Source organism: Ursus americanus, chromosome 26, assembly GCF_024610735.1.
Source record: "Ursus americanus isolate L20-20 chromosome 26, mUrsAme1.1.p, whole genome shotgun sequence".
Taxonomy (NCBI): domain Eukaryota; kingdom Metazoa; phylum Chordata; class Mammalia; order Carnivora; family Ursidae; genus Ursus; species Ursus americanus.
In genome coordinates this window covers 12,776,191-12,784,723 of record NC_142152.1, presented here as the reverse complement: position 1 = coordinate 12,784,723, position 8,533 = coordinate 12,776,191, and the positions used below count along the sequence as shown (strand labels likewise).

The 8,533-nt window shown below is 38.5% G+C and overlaps 1 long non-coding RNA gene across 2 annotated transcripts in view; it reads left to right on the top strand.

Moving 5' to 3' along the window:
• LOC148107688 (uncharacterized) overlaps positions 1 to 8,533 on the top strand; it is a 153,121-nt gene that overhangs the window by 9,964 nt on the left and 134,624 nt on the right. For both annotated transcript variants that reach the window (XR_015721792.1, XR_015721793.1), the window contains exon 3: positions 10 to 223. This is a non-coding gene — a long non-coding RNA (uncharacterized LOC148107688). The remainder of the gene's footprint in view (positions 1 to 9; positions 224 to 8,533) is intronic.

The window sequence follows — 8,533 nt, the reverse complement described above, 5'->3', positions numbered from 1 at the left end:
ATTTGACAGAGAGACAGCCAGCGAGAGAGGAAACACAAGCAGGGGGAGTGAGAGAGGAAGAAGCAGGCTCCCAGCGGAGGAGCCTGATGTGGGACTCGATCCCTGAACGCCTGAACGCCGGGATCACGCCCTGAGCCGAAGGCAGACGCTTAACGACTGCGCTACCCAGGCGCCCTCTAAGAGACATTTTTGAAAAATAAGAGGCCAAACTGGCAAATATAAGGTATGGGTATAATATTGAGTAATATATGAGCCAATTGTCATTATTTTCCTATCTTTAAAACTTGATATATTACAGCGGCAAGGAAGAATAATACTGGGCACATAGCAAGAGAATATAATTTGTGAAAAATCCGTTCTGTCGAGTATGTCCTTCCACAGCCAGGCTTTTTCCTGAGAGGCTGTAATTCTACCCTTACTTCCAGATTCTGATTCTGCCTCCATTTTTCTCTCCTTGCTAGAATCCCATTTCTCTTAGACCCTAAGATCTTCTGTCTTAATCTATGTAACTTAGTGAGCAGAAAATAACTCAAAGAGTTACACATTTATTTCTTCAGGCCCTTTAAAAACAGTTTTAGGGCAGTATTTTTAGTAAGGCTCTTAAATATGAATTAAGTCATGTCAATTTCAAGTATTAACTGAGCATTTCTGGGCATCTTTCAGGAACATCCTCCAAAGAAACTTAACCTCTTTGTGTTTTGGGAAACCTTAAAGGCCAACTATGGAGTGGAAATAACACAAGATTTAGTTTGTCAGATCTTGGTTTGAATCTTGGCTTCAATGGGAGAAGGGAGCTGACTGGGAGCAAGTTAACCAGATTCTCTGAGCCTTAGGTCCCACTTTTGTAGAAATGAGAATGGGAAACAAAAAGATTTGAATGAGAATTAAATGTAATATTATACGAAGATCCTGTCTCATGTCAGGTATTCACTTGTTAGTGTGGTTGTGGTTGGTTTGGGTTTGGGGATTGTATAATGTCCTGAGTAATACAAAATACAAAAAAGCTGATTGACATGAGGCTAATGAAGCTTAAACTTCAATGCCCTTCATCTTTACAGACTTCTCTCAAAGGCCACGTGGCTCATTTCATATCCATACTTTTTTATTCTTATTTAGAAAGACAGAACTTCCCAAATTATATACACTTCAGGGTCCAAAAAAACCCTGCATCTGCCCCTGGCTGGATCTGATACGTATCTCTTATAAGTATCTCTTCTAGCAAAACTTCTCTTTAGGCAGTCTCAACAAATACTTTTTCTACAGCAAATATGTGTCACTTGTAAGTTATGTATGATAGCTAGTGTAACATGACATTAAATTAGAACAGCCATATCAGCTGGAACACAATGTAATTCACACTGGCTGTCCTAGGAGTTCCCATGAATAGTTTGGATTGAACGAGGGTGAGCGAACTCCACACAGTTAAAAGAAGGAACTAGGTGGACTAATTATTATTAGTTTTTGGACTGTAGATATAGGTGGTAGCAAATAGTAGAGAACAAAACTGGCATTGATACTAAAGCATGGCCTCTTTAAATTTCAGTCTTGACATTTGGTTGGCAGAATAATGCTAGAATTTTAAAACACTTAGTGAGCACATAGCATCCCGACTCACCTTCCTTAGTGTCCTTGCTTGCAAAGGATTGTACGGGGAAGAACATTTGCTATTCTGATGTGCTCTTTTCTGTAGCCAATCAGCACCTTTCATTCGTTAACATTCCAATGCCTGTTTCTTCAACTTGGAATATGACTTTCAAGAAGAGTATTTGTCCTCTAATAATGTATATAGGCTTTATAATAAAGAACTTAAAATCGAAAGCTAGTATTGAATGGGGATAATTGATAGACTACATTATCTCTGGGACAGAGGTAGGGAGGGTGAAGGTATCGATGACCACTAGAAGTGGAAAGGAGGGGGCACTGGTGGCTCTGTTGGTCAAGCATCCACCTTAGGCTCAGGTCCTGGGATCCAGCCCCACATTGGGCCTGCCACTCTGCCTGTTTGTGCACATGCTCTCTCTCTCTCTCTGTCAAATAAATAAATAAAATCTTTATTAAAAAAAGAAGAAGAACTGGAAAGGAGGGAAGTTGAACACTGATTTTTCCTGCAGTAGAAACTTAGGTCATCTGTTGATTGAGGAAGCATGGTGGGAAACCTGGGAAGAGCAATAGCTCAGGTGCTATTCCAACCCTTGAGGTTTGGAATAGCACCTGAGCAGTGAAAAAGGCAAGAGTAAGAGGATCGCCAAGTAGTGCTAAAGGTCAAGGTGAGTTTGGGAGTTGCAGATTTGTCAAGGCATGAATCAGCAGTTATACAATTTCTCCAGCAGTACTTGGCAAGCTAGAAGCAATAGTAGGGAGAACAGATGGTTGTTTGACTCTGAGCTGCGACTTGGCAGAATGGATGAGCAGAAGTTCAAGGAGTTAAGGGGGCTGAGCATGCTGGTAAGAGGATCCATCAAGGAGAGGGTGGATCATGCCATTCTGGCTATGCAGGGAGGAAAATGAAGAGCCGGCGGCTAAGAGGGGAAACAAGGAAGGGGTTGAATTTAAGGAGGCTAAGGTAGAAGAACAGGAGGTTATGGTCAGTGAACATACTTCTTATGATATAACTTGTGGAAACTCACCCATGTTTAGATAAATTATAGTAGCAAATCATAAGTTTTTTTCTGCAGTAAACATTGTTTCTTTGTCACAGCACAATATCCACTGAAATTCATATGGTACCTCAAAATAGCCCTTATAACAAGCTATTCACGATGACCTCATCCAACATTATAGCATTTGATTTTAGTATCTGTTGAAAAAAAAAGCGTGATTGCTCTATAATTAGAAAACTCAGAGCAGTAACATTTTAGTGTTGTTTTACCAGTAAAAAATCAAATTAGTCTAATTGAGCCAGGTCTCCAAGAGTAGAGGCAATTATTTTCACATTAAGGGGAAAAAGTGAGAGAGAAAGCTTTCCTATTCTCCCCTCCCTCAGTTTTGGTTGTGAACAAAATTACAGAATTCCTCAGGGAGGAAACAGGAGGACCTTCTGGTTCTTTCCGACCCAGAGCCAGCTCAATCCTTGAAGACATTGTAAGAATTCCATTAACTAAAATAAGGAGAGGTGTGCTGGCAAAATCATAAGCAAAACTCGTAGGCTTTTAAAGATCACGCACATCTCCCTGTGCTGCTGTTAGAACCACTTTGTTGTCTGTGTTACCTCTCCACAGCTGTCCCAAGCTAGGCTGCACCTACATTTGGAGCAAATCCCGGTAGTTAGGAAGATTGAGATACATTTCAGGACTCTTGAATTCCCTGCGTTATTTTTGAGATCTTCTTGAAAGTGATGCATTCTCTCAGTGTGTCCAGATACTTAGTACAATGGTCTTCAAACTGAGGTATGTGAACTTTCACAAAAGCATTTCAAGAAATGAGGAAACGTGGCTGGTTTTCATGGAGTCTTTTGCTGGATCCTCAATTTCCACAAGTACTCTTTACTAAAACGGATCTGCTTGCAAATGCCCCTCGGCCACTCTCCCCACCTCCTTTTTCTTAATCACATTTTGCCCTCTTGTTAAAATGGGATGCCTTTCAACCATCTGAAATCTTACTTGGGTGACTTGAAGTAAGAGAAACAATCTTACTTCAGTGATTTGCTCTGGGGATGTGTTTTAAAAACCTCTAGCGCATTAAATTAACCACAATTCAAAACGTTGTTGTTGCGGTTCAAAAGAGAGCATGATTTTAATGACTGGATTACAAATTATTTTGCAGGTCAGGTGGTTTCCAATTCTTTGCTTTCAACAAAATTGAAGGATGACCTAATCAAATTGTCAGCTTAAATTTATTACAAATGAGATTTGATGATAAATTACTATATGGGTTTGGCTTATAATTCAGAAAAGTTCAAAGATTTCAGTGACACTGCTATAACAGAACACCTTCCATTCCTAACTACTTTTTTGTGTAAACAAATTTTCTCAGTGAGTATCATATGTAAAGCAAATAATATAAATAAAATTGATGCTGAAGCCTATATTATTCTAGTGGTAAGTAATATTCACCTATAAATATGTGAACTAAATGGGGGGTAGAGGATAGTCTACCCATCAATTAATATAAGCACTTCCAAAATAACTTATTATACTTAAAATTATTTATGAAAAAATTTTTCTTAGTTTTGTATTGCTAATAATTATAATGCTAATGCAATTCTGAAAAAATCTTAAGGTTACAGGAAATAAAACATAAAATTTCAAAGTTATATACACATTTTGCAGAGAAGTATAATAAGGTGATTCAGAAAAGGTCTTTGGTGGCTCAGTCGGTTGAGCCCCCTGCCTCTGGCTTAGGTCATGATCCTAGGGTCCTGGGATGGAGCCCCAGGGAGGGCTCCCTGCTCAGTGGGGAGCCTGCTTCTCTCTCTTTCCCTCCCCCCTGCCTGTGCTCTCTATCGCTATCACTCTCTCTCTCAAATAAATAATCTTAAAAAAAAAAAAAGTCTTCCAAGCATAAAATACTTTACTTTGCACTTGAATAAAATTCTGTGGGAGAAGTGGGATGGAAACATGAGTTCAAGGAAAAAAATATAAAAATTTTGACTGCTAAAGAAGGGCTTATTCATGGTTTTAGATGTTATTGGATATGGGTTTTTAAGATTAATTGCATACATTTTAAAGTGATATAAAATATTTATTTGAAAATGTCAATATTACAATATGCCAGAAATTACGTTTTCTTATAACTGCCTAAACTTACAATAACAAATTTTAGATGTCAACCTGAAAACACACGAAATGATACAAAACATGTGAAAATTCCTTTAGAACATGGAAGCAAAAAAAAAGAAAAGAAAAGTCTAAAGACCAGTGCTCTAGGGCAGTGGTTCTAGGCTCTGACGTATTTAAGAATGCCCTGGGAAACTTGTAAAATATGCAGATTTCCAGGCTCATCCCCAGAGATTGCTACTCTGCAGATGTGCAGAACATGTGGTTTTAATAGGAATTCCCTGGTTATTCTGATGTGTGGCCTGTGGACTGGGCTTTGAGAAATACCACTTCAAGACTTCTTCTCTGATCACAGTGGATCAGCAGAAAGCCGCTACTAGAGCTGCTTTTTTTCTGGGCCATCTGTAGAACTGCCTCCTCTGAGTCATAGTTCATGTCACACCTTCACCTTTCACTTGGGATGCCCTGAGAAAATTTTATGAAGGCTTCCTGCATTTGTACAGAGAATTATCCAGACATCATTCGATCACATCTCCCTGGCCACCACCCCTGCCCACAGGTTACCACAAATCATACATTCCTTTCAGAATTTGGTACTAAAGAAAGTGTTGCTTCTTCGGGAAAATACTGGCATATTTTTTCTCAGAGCTATATCAGTAAACTAGTTTTGTTTTTCTTTTCTTCCGGTTTGCTAGGAATCTCAGAGATAATTTTGTGACTTTGGACATTTGGGCCCTAATCTTTATGATCTTTTAACCTAATTAATATTTTTCTTGGTCCTGATTTTTTAATTTTTTTAAATAATTTTAATAAATCACCTCTGATCCTATCTAGAGAAGTATAAATAAGTAAGCAAATGAGCAAAAATTATTCTGTTTGTATATATGTTTTAAATATATGGATAAAATAGATTGGAATCAAAAACGTTTTCTAGTTTTATTCATCTTTATATGTATTTGTCTGTGTGCATGTGTGTATGCATGTGTGCATATAACTGTAAAGGACATTTGCTTGTGGATGTAGAGAATAGATTGATGGAATTCACTGTTACATTTTGGGTGTACTCAGTTGTAAGGCATATTGGGATTTCAGGTGCACAGCTGGGTAAATGGAAGGTAGGACAGACGATGGACTTGCGGGGCTAGTAGGGTGCCCAGGCTTCGGTTCCATGAGGGAACTGTGGTATACTGCAAATAGGAAAAGTAGAATCTCCTAAAACGGGACAGTCTAACCAGTCAATAAGGAGATACAAGGTCCACGGAATTCACCTCAAAGAGGTCCAGACCCTATGGGCTGGTGATTATAAAGGTGTCAATATTCTTCCAAATACACTTTAATTTTTTTGACTGTCCTTACAAATAAGGTTTAGTAGACAGCAGAAACTAGAAATTTGTACTCTAGAATCATCTATTTGTCTTATATTTTAAAAATCCTATTTTATGTCCTAGGCCTGCCCAGCCCCAGGGTTATAGGGTCAAAGGAGACAAGATAACATCCTTGCTCTTTGGACCTTCCAAGTATAGAGCAGAATCTTGCAAGAGTAGCTGTGGGTTTCCTTCTGTAAATGAGAAAAAATGTCCATCTTGGCAATAAGACCCCTGAGGTGGAAAGGGAAGGGGGTGAAAGCAGCCCCCACTTGCCTCTTTGGTGAGAGAGTCCTTATCAGGGCACACCTGCACAACTACATGCAGAGTAGATGCCTTAAATGAAAGAAGCTGGCAGGGTGTGGGTGCTAAGAATAAATACGGAGCTCATTGCATGGTAGGGCCCATGTAGGGATAAAGGACAGCAGAGACCTAGCCTATAGTGATGTGGGGATGGGGGCCACCACCCAGGTCCAGCTAAAAATTCAAACCCATTCCTGCCAATTCTTTTTTTTTTTTAATATTTTATTTATTTATTTGAGAGAGAGAAACAGAGAGAGCATGAGCTGAGGGAGAGGCAAAAACAGACTCCCCACTGAGCAGGGAGCCTGATGTAGGGCTCGATCCCAGGACCCCAGAATCATGACCTGAGCCCAAGGCAGACGCTTAAGCGACTGAGCCACCCAAAAACCCCCTGTTCTTGCCAATTCTTAATGACTTTCAAGAGAAAGTGGAAATCTGGGTTTTTATGTCACCTCTTGAATTTTAAATGCTGTACAGACCAAGTGACACATTAGTGGACTTCGTTGGACTTGCAGACTACCATTTTGGAACCTGAATTCAAGATAAATCCATCGTTTTTAAAGAGGCATTTGACTACAGATAATTCAAGCAGTGCTTTGCTTAAAATGATATGAAATGTCAATTTGACCTAATTTCCTAATTTGATAGATTTAGATTCAGTATATAAGAGTGAATGACAGAGGTAACACTTTTCAAAATAATACGAAAACCAAAACCCTCAAACAGCAGATACTTTTTGACATCTATTGATTAGCATTATGGGGGATATAAAAAAGCATCACATAGATAAAATGTAAAATTCGTAAAGGGTTAGGAAGCATAGAATGCATCTCAAATTAGACAGACTAGTCCTATTGCATAGCCAGAATCAGAAAGGAGGCTTAGTAGTCTAAAATGAGCAGAGAATTCTTTAATCCTGGTTTAGCTATTCATACAGGCACATTTGCTACCTCAGCTGAAAAACCTGAACAATCTAAGGTATTCCTCTATTGTATTATTTAAAAGTTAGTAATAATTATGTATAATTTTAGGCACTACAAAATAAAAATAAATAGCAAATTATGTACCCTTGTCACCAATACTGCTTCTATGATCAAATACTAAAAAAATGACATTTGTCATATTATTAAGCCTTACTTCTGCATAGCAGCATTTTTCTGCTTTTTTTAAAATTCGCATTTGCAAGTAAATAATGAGAGGAGTATAAATGATAATTAGGATAATATTAAAGAAGCAAAGTTTGTGCAAGAATTGTATTTTTTAAAGGCTATGTACTCCTGGGTGACAAAACTGGAAAGATTCTGACTTTATAAATTGCTCTTTTCCACATGCCAAAAATTTCTTTCAGAGACTTGTTTAATACACCACATTAGACTCCCTTTCCAATTACTTCGATACATGTATTATAAGCTTAATCCATAAACCAAGCAGTATTATTAATAAATAAAATGAAGCACAGTACATAGTAACATATCATGACAATGAAAGTCCTGAATTAGATGCTGACTCTAAACTTTTTAATTCATTAAGGACTGTTTACTACTGTGTCCAAATGGTCACAAAGCTTGATTTAAGAGGTTCACATGAATTAAGTAAAATTTCCTTGGAAGTTAAGTTATGATATGGATTGACATTTAAAAATAATACTGTCCTAGGAACACAAGTTTAAAAAGGTTAAGCGTATTAATGGACTTAAATGTGTAGAGTACTTCTGAGAAGTCCTCTATAAAGCCACTCGCGGGCATGTGATCATGGTGAAAGAGGGACAGATACGTTTTTTTCTCTTGCCCATTGAACAGATTCAATACTTATCAAATCGAAGTGAAATCGATAGTTGAAAGCATCAGCATTTTTCAGCTTGAAACCTTTTCATAAGTAGCGGACCCTGTCGTCATTTGCCTTTATCAGCGCTCCTTCCGCTTTCTGCCTTCTGTCCAGCCCCAGGGTTGGGATCGCAACCAATGGCTGGTCTGAACCAATCGTTGGTCTGAACCAATCATGAGGATTCCGATCCTCTTTGCCAGTGATAGGGCTAAGTGTGGACACGTGACTCAGTCCCGGCTAGAGAAAAGTACCGGGAAGACTGCTGGGGTTTCCGGGCAGAATGTTTCCTTTCTAAGTAAAGGAGACCAAAAAAAAAAAAAAAAAAAG